General features: G+C 42.6%; 1 protein-coding gene across 3 annotated transcripts in view; it reads right to left on the bottom strand.

The window, feature by feature from the left end:
* Positions 1–22,261, bottom strand: part of LOC113802709 (protein O-linked-mannose beta-1,2-N-acetylglucosaminyltransferase 1-like) — a 658,355-nt gene that overhangs the window by 250,028 nt on the left and 386,066 nt on the right. For all 3 annotated transcript variants that reach the window (XM_070113809.1, XM_070113811.1, XM_070113810.1), the window contains one exon: positions 2,341–2,390. The gene's annotated coding sequence lies outside the window, so the exon portion shown is untranslated. The remainder of the gene's footprint in view (positions 1–2,340; positions 2,391–22,261) is intronic.

Raw genomic sequence — 22,261 nt, 5'->3', positions numbered from 1 at the left:
GTGTGTGTGTGTGTGTGTGTGTGTGTGTGTGTGTGTGGGCGCGCGCGTGTGTGAGAGAGAGAGAGAGAGAGAGAGAGAGAGAGAGAGAGAGAGAGAGAGAGAGAGAGAGAGAGAATGAGAGAGAGAGAGAGGAGGAGGGAGAAAGAGACAGAGGAGGAGGGAGAAAGTGAGAGAGGAGGAGGAAGAGAGAGAGACGGAAGGAGGGAGGAAGGGGAGAGGAGAGAGAGGGAGGGAGGGAGGTAGAGGAGGGAGGTAGGGAGGAGGACAAGGAGGACGGAAAGGAGGAGGGAGGAGGAGGAGGGAGGAGGAGGAGGACGAGGAGGGAGGAGGAAAAAGAAGAGAAAGAGAGAAAAAAAAAAAAAAAAAAGAGAAGGGCAAATCCAAACCCACCGGAACACAGCTTCACGCCCGTCCCCTAGCAAGAACCCCCACCCCCCCGCTCCACCCACCCCACCCCACCACATCCCCAGCAAGAACACACCACCCCTACCCACCCCACCCCAGGGTAAAGATCCCGCGATATGAATGTGCGACGCGTAAATAACCCTTCAGGACGACCTCCCTCCCCGGAAGGATTCTCGACCAGTCCCTCCCCTCCCCCCCTCCTCGCGGCCATTAACGAACAGCTCAGGATCCCGTAGGATACAGGGAAGGATGCTGCCGCGCTGATAGATCTCGGAGGAGAGCAAATCCGCCCCCGAATTATCCCCGAGGAATAATGGCTGTTGGTATCGCACTTATGTTGGTGTTGGTATCGCATTGTTATTGTATCGCATTGTTGGTATGGCATTGTTGGTATGGCACTTATGTTGGTGTTGGTATCGCATTGTTGTTGTATCGCATTGTTGGTATCGCATTGTTGGTATGGCACTCGGCCGGGATCGCGGGAGAAACGAGCTACGGTGCAGAAGGTACGGCTAACAACAGGCATCTTTTTTTTTTACTTTTTACTTTTTCTTTTCCCCTTTCCTTCCGAAATTCGCGAACAAGGAGCATACATAAATAAAGCCAAGAAAGAACACGCGTACGCAGAACCCCAAATACCCATAGAAAAAAAATCTCCAACGCCCTAAATCCGCAAAATAACATCTCCTCGCGGCCTTGCAAAGAATAAAAAATAAATAAAAAATAAAAAGCGGAGCTGCAAATCCGAAAACAAGATGGCGCTGACCGCCTCTCCCGGGAACAGCACGGAAGGCGATCCGGCCTCGAACGCGCTCACAATTCCCGCAGCCTCTCCCAGCCAAATAGGATCCGCTCCGTAGGATCCTGAGCCTTTAAAAATCTCCGCAGGAATGGCACAAAACCGAAAGAAGGAGCGGAGGACAAGAGAAGTGTCCTTGGAGGTTCAAAACGGGACCTGAAGTGGACAGTGTGACGCTCTGACTTCCGACACAAAGCCTGGAGGTCGGCTTTCTTCCTTTGGATGGCGACGCGGAGGGACAAATAAATATCTAAATCTACTCGCATTTCCCTCAGAACGATAAATTAAGTAGCCTTATTACCACTAATAAGGATGTAAATATTTCCTTAATATATTTTTTCTATATTATCATTATCATTATACAGATATTCATGGACTAGTATACGGTCAAACTTCATCTTATCCAATATTTTCCTAAGCCTTCCTGTTTGACGACCTGGCTTACACATATATAAAAAACGGAAATACAATTAAAACTGCAGCTTTTAACACGAAAAGCGAACAAACCGAAGCCGATGTAAGGCCTAAAAAACTAAAAATACACAAAACGACACCACCTCCACACATAAACATTCATCCCTTCATAAACTACAAAAAATAACCATCAATAAACCTCCCTACATTCAGACTTCTCCCTCCTTAAACTACACAAACTTGACCCTCAACATACCCAACATACTTCCCTACATAACGATCTCCCCACCCCCTTAAAAAAATCACAAAACGCATATTTCTCCAATATATTACTGAGAGAGAGAGAGAGAGAGAGAGAGAGAGAGAGAGAGAGAGATAGAGAGAGAGAGAGATAGAGAGATAGAGAGATAGAGAGATAGAGAGAGATAAAGCGAGAGAAAGGGAGAGAGAGAGAGAGAGAGAGAGAGAGAGAGAGAGAGAGGGAGAGAGGGAGAGAGAGAGAGAGATAGAGAGATAGAGAGATAGAGAGATAGAGAGATAGAGAGATAGAGATAGAGAGATAGAGATATAGAGAAAGAGAGAAAGAGAAAGAGAAAGCGAGAGAGAGAAAGAGAGAAAAAGAGAAAGAGAAAGATAGAAAGAGAGAGAGACTAAACAAAATAAAACAAATCAAATAAATACCAAATACCACCAAATAAAACTCCGAAGCAAAATGCACAAACCTTTCAAGAATCGATCGAAGAACAGAAAAAGCGATGATGAAGCGAACGATCTGTAAAAGAGAAAGAAAAAATAAACGATCACGATATGAAAAGGTCATTACGATGCAGTTAATTAGCACAGGCAATTAATATCCTTAATGATTATAACGGTAGAATAACTCTCCAATAAAGACAAGCATGATTAGCATCTCGGGATCAAAGGGGTATTGATACGCGCTGGATGAACAGAGGCAGATGGCAGGGCAGGGAACAAGATGCGTATATGTATAGATAGATAGATAGATAGATAGATAGACAGATAGATAGATAGACAGATAGACAGATATATATATATATATATATATATATATATATATATATATATATTGTCAATAACAATAAAAAAACTAAAAGAATATGAACAACAATATCGATTATAACATAAATAACAACGATAACAGAATCACAAACATAACTATGTCAAAGAAAATATAATAATAATAACAACAACAACAAATAACAATAAAAATCCCAACAAAAAATCCAGGAATAATAAAATAAACCTCGTCCTCCTCTCCCCTTCAACCCCCCCTTTCTGGCCCCCCCTCCCCCAGCACCCCCACCCCCTTTCTCCAACCCTCCCCCATCACCCCCACACCCTTTCTCCAACCCTCCCCCATCACCCCCACCTCTTTATCCAACCCTCCCCCCAATACCCCCACCCCCCACCCCTTCCACCCACCCCCATCACCTCCACCCCCTTTCTCCAACCCTCCCCCCAGCACCCCCACCCCCTTTCTCCAACCCTCCCCAGCACCCCCACCCCCTTTCTCCAACCCTCCCCCCAGCACCCCCACCCTTCCACCCATCCCCAGCACCCCATCCTCCTTCTCCAACCCTCCCCCCAGCACCCCCACCCCCTTTCTCCAACCCTCCCTCCAGCACCCCCACCTCCTTCCTCCAACCCTCCCCTCAGCACCCCCACCCCCTTTCTCCAACCCTCCCCCAGCACCCCCACCCCCACAACCCCCACCCAAATTTCTCCAACCCTCCCCCAGCACCCCCACCCCCCTTCCTCCAACCCTCCCCCCAGCACCCCCACCCCCCACCCCACCCCCACCCCCTCACGCGCCTAGTAAATGCATCACAAACTTTTCGTCGCCAACCCGGCCTCTTAACATGTTAATTTAAGTAGGTTGAAACGCTGCGAGAAATCCATTAAAGACGGTCTTTTTCCCTCCCTCTTTTCTTTCTTTTTTTCTGTTCCTAAATTCTCGCTTTTTTGCTCGTTCGTTTGTTTGTCTCTTTGTTTGCTTGCTTTTTGGTATAAACGTTTTTCTTTTCTTTTTTCTGTTGGTAAATTCCCGCTTTTTTTTTTCTTTTTTTTATAAACGTTTTTGTTTTTCGTTTGCTTTTTGGGATAAACGTTTTTTTCTCATTTTTTCTGTTCGTAAATTCCCGTTTTTTTTTTTTATAAACGTTTTAGTTTTTCGTTTATTGCAATGAGAGTCATCGCAATCACTCTTCCTCCAAATCGCCGCAATAAATACCCGTGCAATGCCATCCGCTTTCTTAAACATTCATCCTGCAATTGCAAACATGCGAATTTCTCCGAGTTCACCATTCCCTGTCCTTTCTCCCCCCCACCCCCCACCCCTATCGATTCTCCCAACCCCCTTATCCTATCCTTTTTATTCCCCTCTCCGAGTTCACCATTCCCTGTCCTTCCTCCCCCCCACCCCCACCCCTATCGATTCTCCCAACCCCCTTATCCTATCCTTTCTTTTTCTATTCCCCCTCCTCCGTTTTATTCTCCTTATACCCTTATCTTTTCCCCTTCCTTCCCTTACTTTCCGCTATCCCCCTTTCCTTTCCCTCATCTCCCTATTCTTATCCCCATCCTTTTTCTTCTCCCTCTCTCCCCTTCCTTCCTTCCCCTATCCTTTTTCTTCTCCCTCTCTCGCCTTCCTTCCTTCCCCTATCCTCTCCCTTTTCCTTCTCCTTCTCCCCTCTTCTCCTCCCTCCCTCCCTCCCCATCCCCCTATTCCCCTCTCTACCCCCTCCCCCTCCTTCACCTAATCCCTTTTCCTCTTCTTTCAAGCCCTCCCTACCTCCCCACCCCCCCCCCCCCCCCCTCGCCCCCAACATCCCCCGGAATAAAATATTACACTTGCAAACAGCCTCCCACCCAAAATTCATTACCTTATTGTATCGCTATTAATCTTGGTGTGTGTGTGCGTGTGTGGGTGTGTTGTTTCCTCCCTCCTCTCCTCTTCTTCCCCTCTTCCCTCTCCCTCTTCCCTCTCCTTTCCCTTCCCTCTTCCTCCCTCCCTTCTTTCCCTCTTCCTCCCTCCCTTCTTCCCTCTCCCTCCCCTCCCCTCTTCCCTCTCCCTCTACCCCCTCTCTTTCCCCTCTCCTCTCCTTCCCTTCTCCTCTCCTTCCCCTCACCTCTCCTCCCTTCCCCTCACCTCTCCCCCTCCCTTCACCTCCCCTCCCCTCCCCTTCCCTCTCCTCCCCTCCCTCCCTCCCCCTCTCCCCCCTTCCCTCACGATCCTCACCATCCTCATATGCCTCGCCAACGTCGTCTATCTTCGGAACAATTAATTACGGAAAGGAGGAAGGGGAATAGGAGAGAGAATGAGAGAAAGACGAACAGAGAGAGAGAGAGAGAGAGAGAGAGAGAGAGAGAGAGAGAGAGAGAGAGAGAGAGAGAGAGAGAGAGAGAGAGGGAGGGAGGGGAGAGAGGGAGGAGAGGGGAAGGAGATAGAGGGAGGGAAAGAGAGAGGGAGAGAGAGAAAAAGAGAGAACGAACGAAAAAAAGGAGATGGGAAGGCAAAATCGAAGATGATTATCTAGAGAAGAAGAAAGAGGAAAAAAAAGAAAAAAAAGGAACGAGAGAGGAAGAGAGAAGACGACAACGAAAAAAGGGGGTGGGAGGGAGGCGGAGGATACGTAAAAAAAGGGGAGGGAGGGAGAGAGGAAGAAGGTGCAAAAAGGAGGAGAAAGAGGAGGAAGGAGAAAGTAGAAAAAGGAGGAGGAAGGAGGTGCAAAAAGTAGGAGGAGGAGGAGGGAGAAAGTAGAAAAAGGAGGAGGAAGAATGAGAAAGTAGAAAAAGGAGGAGGAGGAACAAGACAGTAGAAAAAGGAGGATAAGGAAGAAAGTAGAAAAATGAGGAGGAAGGAGGAGAAGGAGGAGGCAATTGTGGGGCAACAGCTGCTTGATAAAAGGGACGGCTAGATAGACAAGGGAATCGAGTTAATTGAGTGGCGGCCGAAGCGAGACTAAAAATAAATGGAATTTCACCCAAAATAATACTGGAACAAAAAAAAAAAAATACAAAAAAACATACTGCTACTGGTACAAAAATAAAAATATACGAAAAATGAATTAATACTAGAACAAAAATAAAAATATACAAAAAACAAACTAATACTAGTACAAAAATAAAAATATACAAAAAAACATACTAATATTGGAAAAAATATATATCCAAAAAACAAACTAATACTGGTACAAAAACAAAAAATATATATAAATAGATATATCAGCTGCCCCGGCCATAGGGTCATCATTCCCGATTAATTAATCACCCCGGAAAACATATGCATAATTAACAATAACCATTTCATCACATCCGATTGCCAAAATTAATCAAAAACACAAACCCCTCACAAATTAAGAGAACACCGGCCGAATAAAAACAACAATAAACAATAACAACAAAGACATATTCTATTTAAAAATCACAATTCCATCCCTCCCGATATCAGGAGAGACAAAAAAAGAAAGAAAGAAGAAGAAAAGAAAAACAATCATAACTCCACCCCTCTCGATATCAAGAGACATCTAAAAAAAATTCTATCCCTCCTGATATCCAAAGAGACAAAAAAAAAACATAATTCTCCCCCTACCGATACCCAAACACATCGAAAAAAAATCATATTCAACCCCTCCCGATATATAAAAAATAAATAAATAAATAAAAAATAAACGAATAAATAAATAAAATCATAAATACATCCCTGCCGATATCAAAAGAGACAATACAATACAAAAAAACAAAACAAATCAAAACATAAATCCATCCTCCCGATACCAAAACACATCTAAAAAAAAAAAGAAAAAAATCCCTAAATCCCTCCCTCCCGATACCAAAACACACACAAAAAAAAAGAAAATAAATCCTTAATTCCATCCTCTCGATATCAAAACAAATCTAAAAAAAAGAGAAAAAAATCCCTAATTCCATCCTTCCCGATACCAAAACACATAAAAAAATCCCTAAATCCCTCCCTCCCGATACCAAAACACATCTTAAAAAAGAAACAAAAATCCCTAATTCCACCCCTTCCGACACCAAAAACAAAAAAAAAAAAAAAGAAAAAAAATCCTTAATTCCATCCTTCCCGATGCCAAAACACATCTAAAAAAAGAAAAAAAAAAATCCCTCATCCCCCCCCCCTTCCGACAGCCTCTCCGAGATCGCTCCTCCCATCCCGAGGCTGACGAGGAAGTGTCCTTCAATCTCCCGCCTCGGAGATCACTTCCATCGCCGCTCTGACAGCCTCGCGAAGTCCCCCCTTAAATTGGGCGGGAAAATGAACAGGATCTCGCGATGGCGCTTCTTTGCTCGTCGTTTGGAGCTTTTTTTTTCTTTTCTTTTGGTTCCTCCTTTTTTTATCGAGTTTTGGAGAATGATGAATATTCCACCCCTTCCGATACCAAAACACACCTAAAAAAGAAAGAAAAAAAAAATCCCTAATCCCCCCCCCCTTCCGACAGCCTCTCCGAGATCGCTCCTCCCATCCCGAGGCTGACGAGGAAGTGTCCTTCAATCTCCCGCCTCGGAGATCACTTCCATCGCCGCTCTGACAGCCTCGCGAAGTCCCCCCTTAAATTGGGCGGGAAAACGAACACGATCTCGCGATGGCGCTTCTTTGCTCGTCGTTTGGAGCTTCTTTTTCTTTTCTTTTCTTTTCTTTTGGTTCCTCCTTTTTTATCGAGTTTTGGAGAATGATGAATATTCCACCCCTTCCGATACCAAAACACATCTAAAAAAAAGAAAAAATAATCCTTAATTCCATCCTTCCCGATACCAAAACACACGAAAAAAAAGAAAAACAATCCTTAATTCCATCCTTCCCGATACCAAAACACATAAAAGTATAAAAAAATCCCTATTTCCATCCTTCCCGATACCAAAAACACATCCAAAAAAAAAGAAAAAAAAATCCCTAATTCCACCCCTTCCGATACCAAAACGCATAAAAAAAAACAGAAAAAAATCCCTAATTCCATCCTTCCCGATACCTAAACACACCTAAAAAAAAAGAAAAATAGAGAAAAAAATCCCTAACCCCCCCCCCTTCCGACAGCCTCTCCAAGATCGCTCCTCCCATCCCGAGGCTGACGAGGAAGTGTCCTTCAATCCCCCGCCTCGGAGATCACTTCCATCGCCGCTCTGACAGCCTCGCGAAGTCCCCCTTAAATTGGGCGGGAAAACGAACACGATCTCGCGATGGCGCTTCTTTGCTCGTCGTCTGGAGTTTTTTTCTTTTCTTTTCTTTTGGTTCCTCCTTTGTTTTATCGAGTTTTGGAGAATGATGAATATTCCACCCCTTCCGATACCAAAACACATCTAAAAAAAAGAGAAAAAAATCCCTCCCTCCCGATACCAAAACACATCCAAAAAAAGAAAAAATCCCTAATTCCATCCTTCCCGATACCAAAACACATCCAAAAAAAATCCTTAATTCCATCCTCCCGATACCAAAACACATCCAAAAAAAATCCTTAATTCCATCCTTCCCGATACCAAAACACATCCAAAAAAAATCCTTAATTCCATCCTTCCCGATACCAAAACACATCCAAAAAAAGAGAAAAAAATCCCTAAATCCATCCTTCCCGATACAAAAACACACCTAAAAAAAAAAAATCCTTAATTCCATCCTTCCCGATACAAAAACACACCTAAAAAAAAAAGAAAAAAAATCCTAATTCCATCCTTCCCGATACCAAAACACATAAAAAAAGAGAAAAAAATCCTAATTCCATCCTTCCCGATACCAAAACACATTTATAAAAAAAAAACTAATTCCACCCCTTCCGATACCAAAACACACCAAAACAAATCCCTAATTCCATCCTTCCCGATACGAAAACACACCTAAAAAAAAGAAAAAAAAAAAAAGAAAAAAAAATCCCTAATCCCCCCCCCCTTCCGACAGCCTCTCCGAGATCGCTCCTCCCATCCCGAGGCTGACGAGGAAGTGTCCTTCAATCCCCCGCCTCGGAGATCACATCCATCGCCGCTCTGACAGCCTCGCGAAGTCCCCCCTTAAATTGGGCGGGAAAACGAACACGATCTCGCGATGGCGCTTCTTTCCTCGTCGGTTGGAGTTTTTTTTTTCTTTTCTTTTCTTTTCTTTTCTTTTGGTTCCTCCTTTTTTTATCGAGTTTTGGAGAATGATGAATATTCCACCCCTTCCGATACCAAAACACATCTAAAAAAAAGAGAGAGAAAAAAATCCCTAATTCCATCCTTCCCGATACCAAAACCCATCTAAAAAAAAAAAAAAAAAAAAAAAAAATCCTTAATTCCATCCTTCCCGATACCAAAACACATCAAAAAAAAGAAAAAAAATCCTTAATTCCATCCTTCCCCATACCAAAACACATCCAAAAAAAAATCCTTAATTCCATCCTTCCCGATACCAAAACACATCTAAAAAAAAAAAAAAAAAAAAAAAAAAAATCCCTAATCCCCCCCCCCTTCCGACAGCCTCTCCGAGACCGCTCCTCCCATCCCGAGGCTGACGAGGAAGTGTCCTTCAATCTCCCGCCTCGGAGATCACTTCCATCGCCGCTCTGACAGCCTCGCGAAGTCCCCCCTTAAATTGGGCGGGAAAACGAACACGATCTCGCGATGGCGCTTCTTTGCTCGTCGTTTGGAGCTTTTTTTTCTTTCTTTTCTTTCTTTCTTTTCTTTTGGTTCCTCCTTTTTTATCGAGTTTTGGAGAATGATGAATATTCCACCCCTTCCGATACCAAAATCACATCCAAAAAAAAAGAGAAAAAAAAAAATCCTTAATTCCATCCTTCCCGATACCAAAACACACGAAAAAAAAGAAAAACAATCCTTAATTCCATCCTTCCCGATACCAAAACACATAAAAAAGAGAAAAAAATCCTAAATTCCATCCTTCCCGATACCAAAACACATCCAAAAAAAAGAAACAAAAATCCATAATTCCATCCTCCCGATACCAAAACACATCCAAAAAAAACAAGAAAAAAAAAATCCTTAATTCCATCCTTCCCGATACAAAAACACACCTAAAAAAAAATAAAAATAAAAAAGAGAAAAAAATTCCTAATTCCATCCTTCCCGATACCAAAACATCCAAAAAAAAGAAAAAAAATCCTTAATTCCATCCTTCCCGATACCAAAACCCATCTAAAAAAAAGAAAAAAAATTCCAAATTCCATCCTTCCCGATACCAAAACACATCTAAAAAAAAAGAGAAAAAAATCCCTAATTCCATCCTTCCCGATACCAAAACACATCCAAAAAAAGAAAAAAATCCTTAATTCCATCCTTCCCGATACCAAAACACATCTAAAAAAAAATAAAAATAAAAAAGAGAAAAAAATTGCTAATTCCATCCTTCCCGATACCAAAACATCCAAAAAAAAGAAAAAAAATCCTTAATTCCATCCTTCCCGATACCAAAACATCCAAAAAAAAGAAAAAAAATCCTTAATTCCATCCTTCCCGATACCAAAACCCATCTAAAAAAAAGAAAAAAATTCCAAATTCCATCCTTCCCGATACCAAAACACATCCAAAAAAAAGAGAAAAAAAATCCATAATTCCATCCTCCCGATACCAAAACACATCCAAAAAAAAAGAAAAAAAATCCTTAATTCCATCCTTCCCGATACCAAAACACATCTAAAAAAAAATAAAAATAAAAAAGAGAAAAAAATTCCTAATTCCATCCTTCCCGATACCAAAACATCCAAAAAAAAGAAAAAAAATCCTTAATTCCATCCTTCCCGATACCAAAACCCATCTAAAAAAAAGAAAAAAAATTCCAAATTCCATCCTTCCCGATACCAAAACACATCTAAAAAAAAAGAGAAAAAAAATCCCTAATTCCATCCTTCCCGATACCAAAACACATCCAAAAAAAAAGAAAAAAAATCCTTAATTCCATCCTTCCCGATACCAAAACACATCTAAAAAAAAATAAAAATAAAAAAGAGAAAAAAATTCCTAATTCCATCCTTCCCGATACCAAAACATCCAAAAAAAGAAAGAAAAAAATCGCTTAATTCCATCCTTCCCGATACCAAAACCCATCTAAAAAAAAGAAAAAAATTCCTAAATTCCATCCTTCCCGATACCAAAACACATCTAAAAAAAAAGAGAAAAAAAAATCCCTAATTCCATCCTTCCCGATACCAAAACACATCCAAAAAAAAAGAAAAAAATCCTTAATTCCATCCTTCCCGATACCAAAACACATCTAAAAAAATAAAAATAAAAAAGAGAAAAAAATTCCTAATTCCATCCTTCCCGATACCAAAACATCCAAAAAAAAGAAAAAAAATCCTCAATTCCATCCTTCGCGATACCAAAACCCTTTTATAAAAAAGAAAAAAATCCTTAATTTCATTCTTCACGGAACCAAAACACACCTAAAAAAAATAAAAAAAAAATCCTTAATTCCATCCTTCCCGATACCAAAACACACCTAAAAAAAAAGAAAAAAAAAAATCCCTAATTCCCCCCCCCCCCCCTTCCGACAGCCTCTCCGAGACCGCTCCTCCCATCCCGAGGCTGACGAGGAAGTGTCCTTCAATCTCCCGCCTCGGAGATCACTTCCATCGCCGCTCTGACAGCCTCGCGAAGTCCCCCCTTAAATTGGGCGGGAAAACGAACACGATCTCGCGATGGCGCTTCTTTGCTCGTCGTTTGGAGTTTTTTTTCTTTTTTCTTTTCTTTTCTTTTAGTTCCTCCTTTTTTTATCGAGTTTTGGAGAATGATGAATATTCCACCCCTTCCGATACCAAAACACATCTAAAAAAAAGAAAAGAAAAACCTAAATCCCTCCCTCCCGATACCAAAACATAAAAAAAGAGAAAAAAATCCAATTCCATCCTTCCCAATACCAAAACACACCTAAAAAAAAAAAAAAAAAAAAAAAAAAAATCCCTTATCCCCCCCTCAGACAGCATCTTGGAGATCGCTCCTCCCATCCCGAGGCTGACGAGGAAGTGTCCTTCAATCTCCCGCCTCGGAGATCACTTCCATCGCCGCTCTGACAGCCTCGCGAAGTCCCCCTTAAATTGGGCGGGAAAACGAACACGATCTCGCGATGGCGCTTCTTTGCTCGTCGTTTGGAGCTTTTTTTTCTTTTCTTTTCTTTTTTCTTTTGGTTCTTCCTCTTTTTATCGAGTTTTGGAGAATGATGAATATTCCACCCCTTCAGATACCAAAACATAAAAAAAAAATCCCTAATTCCATCCTTCCCGATACCAAAACATCTAAAAAACAAGAGAAAAAAATCCCTAATTCCATCCTTCCCGATAAAAAAACACATCTGAAAAAAAAGAAAAAATCCCTAATTCCATCCTCCCGATACCAAAACACATCCAAAAAAATAAGAAAAAAAATCCCTAATTCCATCCTTTCCGATACCAAAACACACCTAAAAAAAAAGAAAAAAAAAATCCCTAACCCCCCCCCTTCCGACAGCCTCTCCGAGACCGCTCCTCCCATCCCGAGGCTGACGAGGAAGTGTCCTTCAATCTCCCGCCTCGGAGATCACTTCCATCGCCGCTCTGACAGCCTCGCGAAGTCCCCCCTTAAATTGGGCGGGAAAACGAACACGATCTCGCGATGGCGCTTCTTTGCTCGTCGTTTGGAGGGTTTTTCTTTTCTTTTCTTTTCTTTTCTTTTGGTTCCTCCTTTTTATCGATTTTTGGAGAATGATGAAGAATTGCTTAGTGTTCTGTTTGTTTGTTTGGTTGGTTGGCGCTTCTTAGTCGTCGTTAGGAGGGCCTTTCGATAGATTCTTTTCTTTTTTTTTACGAATTTTGAGGAATAGAGGAAAAAATGTTTGGTTTTCTGTTGGATATGTTTGTTTGATTGCTTATTTCTTTCTTTGTTTCTTGGAATAGCGCTTCTTTAATCGTTAGGAGGCCGTTTCAATAGATTTTTTCTTCTATTTTTTTACGAATTTTGAGGAATAGAGGAAATATTTTTCTATTAGACATGTTTGTTTGTTTCTTTGTTTGTTTGACTGGCGCTTCTTACACGCCACTAGGAGTTGCCTTTCGGTGTCCGTTTTCTTTTCTTTTTCTTCTTCCTTTTTACGAATATTGAATAAGAGAGAATTTCTTAGTGTTCTGTTTGTCTGTTTGTTTGAATGGCGCTTCTTAGTCGTCGTTAGGAGGCCCTTTCAATAGATCTTTAAAAATCTTTTTCTATTTCTTACTTTTTACGAATTTTGGAGAATAAAAAATAATCGCTTGGTGTTCGATTGGTTATGTTTGTTTGTTTATTTGTTTGTTTGAATGGCGCTTCTTACTTGTCGTTGGGAGGCCTTTTCAGAACCCCCCTCCCCATATCATCCCCCCATTCCTCCCCTCCCCTTCCCATATCACCCCCTCCCCCATTCCTCCCCTCCCCTCCTCCCCCAGTAATCTTCACAGCCACCCAATCGAACCCCCTCCCCACATCACCTCCCTTCCCCCCTCCCCACATCATCCCCCTTCCTCCGCCCTCCCTTCCCCCCCTCCCCACATCACCTCCCTTCCCCCCCCTCCCGAAATCACCTCCCTTCCCCCCCTCCCCAAATCACCTCCCTTTCCCCCCCTCCCCACATCACCTCCCTTCCCCCCCTTCCCACATCACCTCCCTTCCCCCCCCCTCCCGAAATCACCTCCCTTCCCCCCCCCTCCCCACATCACCCCCCCTTCTTCCTCAAACTCCCCCACCCCCCCTCCCATGAAAATCGAATCGGCGCCGTCAGCACGCCCATCGTCGTAACCCTTTCCCTCTCCTCCTGACACACGCGAAATAAAATCCGAAGGAAGCTCCTCTGGCGCCGCTGCTTATCGTTTGTAGCCTTCCTCTTATCTCTCTCCCTTTCTCCTCCTATTCTTCCTTCTTCTTCTTTTCATTCTTCTTCATCTTCCACACTCCTCCCCCTCCTTCTTATTCTCCTTCTCTTTCTCTTCCTCCTCCTCATCTATCTTTTCCTCCTTTTCCTATCCTGCCTGCACCATCCCCCGGCTATCTCAGTTCTTACTACTTCCTCTCTCCTCCTCCTCCTCCTCCTCTTCTCTCGCTCTCTCATTCCCTCCTTCCCCAATCCTTCATTTCCATCCCCACCAACATCACTTTTTTCCCCTTCTCCCCATGTTCTCAATCCACCCTTCACCCTTCACCCTCCCTTCCTTTTACTCTCTTCCCCTCCTCCTACTTTCTTGTCCTCCCTCCTATTCACTCCGCTCCATCCAGATCTGAAGATCATTTCCTCCTTCCCTCCCTCCCTAACCCTCCTCCTCCTTCCTCCCTTTCCCATCTCTTCCTCTCTTCTCTTCTTCCCACCTCTTCCTACCTCCTCTTCCTATCTCCTCCTCTTCCCCTCTCCCACCTCCTCTTCCAATATCCCCCCCCTGCCTCCTTTTCCCACCTCCTTCCTCCTCCCATCCACCCTTTCCAACCTCCTCCCCAACATCCCCTAAAAGAATCCACTCCACTTCCTCCCCCCCCCTTCCCTCCATCGAGGTCAAAGGAGCCAACGCAGGTCAAGGGTCAACTTGGCGCTCCATGACAAACACGTCGACTCCACGCCAGCGCTCTCGGCCGCGTCCCAATCCCTGCGCGCAATCCAACGTCGACGTCCTCTCGCCCGGGCCAAGGAGGAGGATTTCGGGTGGTTGGATAAAGCCAAGGTCACACGCGTCTCCTAATTCTGGATGAGGTTGTGTTATTATTATTTGTTGTTGTTTAGGTCACACTCGTCACCTAATTCTGGCTGAGGTTGTGTTATTATTATTTGTTGTTGTTGTTCTGTTTCGTTTTGTTTGCGCGAGTGTGAGTGTTCGGTAAGGTAATCGTCTCCTAAATCTGGATTAGGTTATTTTTCTGGTTATGTTTCGTTTTGTTTACGTAAGTGTTGGGTAAGGTAAGCTAAGGTTGGGCTGGGTTAGTTTTGGATTAGGGTAGGACCTGAGGAAATTAGGAGGACGCTCTAAACACTGGTCTCATTAAGCATAAGTTAGGGTCACACTAGTCTTCTTTGACCTGCGATCACGAGACAGCCTCGCCGAAGTCTGGCCAGATACAGTTTTTGGTTGGCCAGCTGACCTGACTTCGGCGAGGCTGTCTAGGAATCCCACGACAGAAGACTAGTGTGACCCTAGCTTAAGCTCAGTTTTCCTTCCTATTCTCCACATGCCCTACCCTAATGAAAATATAACCTAACCCAACCTTAGCTTACCTTACCCAACACTCACACGCAAACAAAACAGAACAAAAATATATCACAACCCAGCCAAGAATTAGAATCTAACCTCACCGTACCACTTTCCCTTTCCTCCCCTCCCCTCCCCTCCCCTCCCCTTCCCTCCCCTTCCCTTCCCCTCCCCTCTTCTCCCCTCCCCTTCCCTTACCTCATTCTACCCAACCCCAACCCTACACCCTACCCAAAACCAGACGAACACCATACCCGAGTGTTTACATCTCAAAAGCACGAATTAACACAGGTTATCCCCGCCCTCGCCCTGTTCCTGCCCGGTCTATCATGCATAAATCAAATCGCAACTTGCACGTATGTTAATCGATTGCGTATATGTTTTATGATGCAGAGTCCTTGTTATCGGTTTAATAATTCAACGAGCAATATAAAGAGAGAGAGGGAAAGAGGAGAAGGAAAGGGAGGAGGAGGAGGAGGAGGAAAACGAGCACGGAGAGGAAGAGGAGGTGGAAGCGGAGAAAGAGGAGGAGGAGAAGGAAAATGAGGAGGTGGAGGAGGAAGAGGAGGTAGAGGGGGAGGGGAAGGGGAGGAGGAGGAGGAGGAGGAAAGGAGAAGAAGAAAAAGGAAAAAAAAGGAAAGAGATGAAGAAATGGGAGAGAGAAAGGAAGGAGGGCAACTTGAAAGAATGAGATTGAACACACAGAGAAGACAAACAGCCAAAGTTCAAAAAAGAGGAAATTTCAAAAAGCGACCAAAAAAAAAACAAAAAAACGGAAGCCCACAAACGGAAAGCCAAACATCACAAAAATACCGTTTCAGCATTTCGCTCCCCTCCTCCCTCCCTCCTCCCCCCTCCTTCATCCCTTCCTCCTCCCTCCTACCTGCATGGGGGGCGATGGAAGGGGAAAGGGAGAGAAGGAGGGAGGAATGGAGGAAATAGCAAAGGAGAGAGACGGGAGGGAGGGAGGGAGAGAGGTAGCAAAGGAGGGAGGGAGGGAGCAAAGGAGGAAGGGAGGGAGAGAGGTAGCAAAGGAGGGAGAGAGGGAGGGAGGAAGGAAGGTAGCAAAGGAAGAAGGGAGGAATGGAGAAAGGAGGTAGCAGGGGAGGAGAGAGAGGGGGAGACTGAGCAATATGATGGAAACCACAGGATAGAAAAGGAAAGGTGAGAGAGAAAGAGCAAAGTAAGAAAAAAATACTAAAAAATAGCACAGGTAAGCAACCAGGAAAAGGAGCGAGGGAGCGAAAGAGAAGGAAGAGGAAGGTAAAGAGAGAAAAGGAGAGAGACCAGGAAAAGGCGAAGGGCGGTAAGGGGGACGGAGGCAGGGTGGAAGACCGGGAATACCCTACACCCGGTAATACATCATTGTCAAAATCATAATAAAAACCAATCACATGCAGTGTCCGCCAATTACTCACAGCAAAGCACCTAGCGAGGCCAGGGGCAGCTTCCATTAATTCGCGACCAACCGAAATATTATCAATTTACGATTTATATTCTATAACAACACCCGAGAGCGATTCGCAAGCACGGGCACGCCGCGCCGTGGTATTTATTTATTTATATTTATTTATTTATTTATTATTTACTTATTTATTTATTTATTATTTATTTATTATTGATTTGTATATTATTATTTATGTTTTTTATTATTATTTTATTTATTTATTATTTATGTTTAAAATATTATTTTATGCATGTATATATATATTTATGATGATAAAGGCAAGAAGAGGGAGAATATATATAGGAGAGAGAAGGTTATTGTTATTGTTATTGTTACATATATATATATATATATATATATATATATATATATATATATATATATATATATATATATATATATATATATATATATATATATATAGAGACAGACAGACAGAGAGACAGACAGAGAGAGCACGAAAGAGAGAAAGAGCGGCGGAGGGGCATAAGGGCGAAATACGATTTCATAATTCCATTTACAAAAGGGTCTTCACTGATTTAATCTTTGTTGGCACCATTTTATATTCGAGTTGTGTTATGCTGACAATTGCTATAAAGTCACGAATTTTAATGTTCCGAAGTCCAGCCTCAGATGTTGTCATATAGGATATGTTTTATTGTACACTCTTTAAATAAAACGCCAATTGGTAAGTCATCGTACAACGGAAAAAATACATATATATATACATACATATGACTTTGAGGTTTATAAATGGAGCGAGAAAGATGAATATACATAAAATAGTTACAGTGAAACTTAACATTAGTATTAGTAGCATCATGATTATATTTACCGTTATCACTGTTCTATCATTATCATTATTGTTACCATTATCATCATTATGGTCTTCATCATCATCAGTATTCTGTTATCATCATCATCACTATCATTAGCGGCAACAGTATCTATTAATACACATACGTTCATAAAGAAATAAATAATATATTACACACACACACACACACACACACACACACACACACACACACACACACACACACACACACACACACAACCCACACACACACACACAACCCACACACACACACAACCCACACACACACACACACACAACCCACACACACACACATCCCAATACACACACACAACCCACACACACACACACAACCCACACACACACACAACCCACACACACCCCACCCCCACATCCATATAAACACAAACAAACACACAACCACACATCTCTTTTAATCAAGACCCGCCGACGAAACTACCTACAAGAGATGGGAAGAAACCCCAAAAAAGAAAAAAAAAAACAATAAGCAGCACCTTGTCGCGGTTGCCAGAGGCTTCAATAAATCACGAGGCCGCGATTGACACCCACAAAGCGCCGTTTTTCAGGCGGTTGCGTCATCTAATTTCCTTTCCCAAATAGGAAGGAAAATGAAATATATGGAGAAGGACAACGAAGAGAACAAGAGGAAGAGAGAATAATAGTAATAGCAATAATGATGATAATAATAATGATAATAATGATGATGATAATAATAATATTTATAATAATAATAATAATAATAATAATAATAATAATAATAATAATAATAATAATAACAATAATAACAATAATAATAATAATAACGACAAAAATTTTAATTACAACAGCAACCACAAATATCCACAAAAATATAGAATATGAAACCAACAAAAACAGGTGAATAGTCCAAAAAATAATGCATCTCCCCCCTCTCCCCCTCCCCCCTCCACTTTTCCTTTTCCCTCCTTTTCCCTTCCTTCCTATTTCTTCCCTCTTTTCTCCCTAATCCCCTTTTTTCTTAAGTAAAAAAAGTTTTTCTTCCCTTTTCCCTTGCTATCCCTTCCACACGAACCACCACTTGAAAACCAAAATCCCGTAGGCCTATCAATAAAACGGCCAGACGCCACCACTCGTGTCACGGCCAGCGAGGGGAGAGGAGGGGAGAGGAGGGCAGAGGAGGGGAGAGGAGGGGAGGGAGGGAGGGAGGAAAGGAAGGAGGAAGGGAGAGGAAAGGAGGGAGGAAAGGAGGGAGGAAGAGAGGGAGGGAAGGAGGGAGGGAGGAAGAGATGGGTGGATGGAGGGAGAGGAGAGAAGAGAAAAAAGAGAAATGAAGAGAAGAGAAGTGAAGAGAAGAAAAAGAGAACAAAACAGAAAAGGAGACAGATAAGAGATAAAAAAAGAAAGGAGAAGAGGTTGAATAAAAAGAGTGAAATGGGAGAAGACACATGAAAAATATCTTAAAAAGGGAATACTACTAATAAAAAAACTGTTAAAGTGAAAAGTAGAAATAAATAAAGAAAAAAATATAAAAAACGAAACAAAACGGAAAGATGAGAAAAAAGAGGTAGAAACTGAAAATAAAACTAGACGAGAAATGAAAAAAAAAACAAAGAAAGGAAAACAAAATAAGAAACAATCAGAATAAGAAAGAGAAACAAAAGAAATAAAAGAGAAAAACGAAAGACAAACAAATAGAAACCGACATCAAAGCAAAATACCCAAGAAACAAACACAGAAAAAGGGAGAGAGAGAGAAAAAAAAAACAGAACCTCAAGAAACGAAAAGAGAAGAAGAGAAAGAGAAAACGACAGAACACGAACCACACGCCCACCCAACCGCCCAAGTACCCGCCCGCACGCCCGCACGCCCGCACGCCCTCCCGCCCCGCGCCCCTCTCCCGGAACCAGCGGAAGCGACCGTAAATTCTCCGACGTGGATTTACGAGCGGGTTTCCATGACAACCGCTATTACGTCATGGACACCGCAGTCCGTCCGTCCGCGCTTTTCATATCGCCGAGAGGCCTTCGGGAGCGGTCATACGCGGATCTGGGCGGGAGCGGCGGCGGCGGAGGGTGGGGTGGGTGGGAGTGGTGGGGGATGGGCGGGAGCAGGGGTGGGTGGAGGTGGGGGATGGTGGAGGTGGGGGATGGGGGGAGCAAAGCGGCGGAGGGTGGGGTGGGGGTGGGTGGAAGCGGTGGGATGATGGTCATGGAGGGTGGGGGTGAGGGGAGAGCGGCCATTGCAGAGCTTATCACGTTCTTATCGCTATTTAATTCTTCTTATCATCATTACCGTTATCATTGTCATTATTACGTGTACTGCTATTACTTTAAGTATTTAAGAAAAGTCATAATAAAAATAAAATCATCATATGCACCATCATCATTAAGTAGCAACGCAAATAATAATATCAGCAATGTGATCATATTAATATCAAGAACAATAATAAATAAATAAGTAAAGAATGAATAAATAAATAAATAAATAAATAAATAAATAAATAAATAATAAATATATATACCGGTTGCTGCTATGCGGATGATGATGTCAATTAGTGAACGGCTACAATGTTATCAAAAAGAAATCAACAAAAACAATAACACAAAACTTCAAAACAAATTCGAAAACCCAAACATTCCCCACGCCCCCTCCTACCCCCCCCCCCCACCGCCCTCCACGCCCCCGAGCCTCAAACGTTTTAAAACAAACGTCGTTGCGAGATCCGATACCCTCTCTTTTCCTTTTTTCTTTAATTTAATTTAGTTTTTTATTGCTTCTGCGTAAGATTTAAAAAAGCGTTTTATGCCGATCTCTTTTCTTTTTTTGCTCCCGTCCTGTTTTCCATCTTAAAAAAGGGAAAAAAAGGATTTTTTGTTTTTTCTTTTTTTCCTTTTCTGAACATCTTGCTTGTTTTTCTCTCATTTACTTGTATTGTTTCTTTTCTTTTTCTATCGTCTGTGTCCGTCTCTCCTTCATCGGTTCTCTTTTTAAAAGATCAAAAAAGAGTTCTTCTAAGAAATATTCAAATCTTTCCCACCTCCTCTTCCTTCTTTTCTATTCTTAGTCCCCCGCCTCATCATTCTCCGTTTCCTTTCCTTCCAACGATCCAACATCTTTCTTCAATTCTTCCCCTCCCCAGATAAACGTGCCCTGACATGCTGACGCCCCCGGCGAACATGTTCAGGTGCGTTGAGAGAGAGGAGTGGAGGGAGGAAGGTTTCTGTTCATTTTCGATTTTTCCACTCCCACCCACTTCCACCAAAATCTCTTATCTTCCACCCTCCTCTTCCTCCTAACTCCTCACCCACATCCTCTTTCTCTTCTGTGAACTGTTTATTTATTTCTATCCTCTCGACTTTTCTTTTCTGACGATTACTTTTTCCTTCCTTCTTCGACTTATATCGACATCTTTCTTTCTTTCTTTCTTTTCCTAGACATTTTTCCACTTTCGATTTCTTCATCGACCTGCTTTCCATCGCACTTTTCTCGACATCTTTTCTTCGACTTCTTGCTGCTTGACAAAGACTTTCGACGACCTTTCTTTCTTCCAACCTCCACCCATACCACTTTTCCTTTTCCTTCCTAACCCTCCTGACCGAGCCAATCTCCCATCCTCCTCCTCCCACATTCCTCCTCCTCCTCCTCCCCCCGACGAGCGTGCTGGAAGGCCGCGTCGAAAAAAAGTTCGGCGGGGGGATGCGGATTGGGCGCGAAGGCAGCCAGGCATTCGGGCGGGAGGCAATTTGTCGCGCCATTTGCTTATGCCGCCTTTTCATTCACTTTCTCTCTCTCTCTCTCTCTCTCTACTCTCTTCCGCGTTATCATTCACTTCTCGCTCTCTCTCTCTCTCTCTCTCTCTCTCTCTCCCTCTCTCTGCGTCTCTTTCTGTCTCTCTCCTCTTACTCTCTCTTACTCTCTCTCTTACTCTCTCTTACCTCATTCCTCTCTGGTCTCTCTGGTCTCTCTCTCCTCTCTGTGTCCTCTCTGGGCTTCTCTCTGGGTCTCTCTCTCTCTGGCCCTCTGGGTCTCTCTCTCTGGCCCTCTCTGGTCTCTCTCTGGGTCTCTCTCTCTACTACTCTCTCTCTACTACTCTCTCTACTACTCTCTCTACTACTCTCTCTCTCTACTACTCCCTCCTCACTACTCTCTCTACTACTCTCTCTCTATTACTCTCTCTCTCACTTCCTCTCTATTACTCTCTCTCTATTTCTCTATTTCTCTATTACTCTCTCTCTCTATTACTCTCTCTATTACTCTCTCTCTATTACTCTCTCTCGCTCTTACTCTCTCTCTCGCTCTACTCTCTCTCTCTCTCTCTCTCTCTCTCTCTCTCTCTCTCTCTCTCTCTCTCTCTCTTCTATTTCTAAAACGAAAAATAAAAAACAAGAATATAAAAGAACAAAAACAAAACAAGGAAAAACAAACAAAAAACAAAAAGAACCAACAAAAACGAAAAAAAAGAAAAGAAACAAGAACAAACTAAACCGAAGGAATACTCAAATATATAAAACAAAGAACAACACAAGAAAAGAACGAACAAAAAACGCAAATAAAGAACTAGCAAAATCAAGGAAACAAAAACCAATGAACAAAAAACGAAAACCAAAGAACAAGCAAAACCAAAGAACAAAAACAAATAATAAAGAACAAGCAAAAAAACGATCAAGAAAAACACACACACAAAGAACAAAAACAAAAAATCAAGACCAAGCAAAAACAGAAAAAGAGAAAGTAAAACCAAAAACCAAAGAAGCAAAAACAAAACCAAAAAAAACAAAGAACAAACAAAAACGAAAAATAAAGATCAAACAAAAACAAAAAGCAAATAACTAAATGAAAAATAAAGAAACAAAAACAAAGAGAAAATTACAAAATGAAAAATAAACACCAAACATAACCCAAAACCAAAGACCAAACAAAAACCCAAAAGCAAAGAACAAGCGAAACAAAGAAACCGCCCACCTCGCCCACCAATGCAGTGCCGGAAGCCCACCTCGCTCGGCAATAAACATCGATCAGATAATGTCAGCCATAAAGCATTAAGGGGGAAAGAAGAAAGGGGGAAGAGAGAGAGAGAAGAGGGAGGGGGGAGAGAGAGGGAGGGGAGAGAGAGAGGGAGGGGGGAGAGAGAGGGAGGGGGAGAGAGATGGGGAGGGAGGGGGATAGAGAGATAGATGGGGAGG

The sequence above is a fragment of the Penaeus vannamei genome, chromosome 34 (assembly GCF_042767895.1).
Source record: "Penaeus vannamei isolate JL-2024 chromosome 34, ASM4276789v1, whole genome shotgun sequence".
Taxonomy (NCBI): Eukaryota; Metazoa; Arthropoda; class Malacostraca; order Decapoda; family Penaeidae; genus Penaeus; species Penaeus vannamei.
Note: the sequence above shows the minus strand (reverse complement) of the source record. Positions and strands in the feature narration are given on the sequence as shown.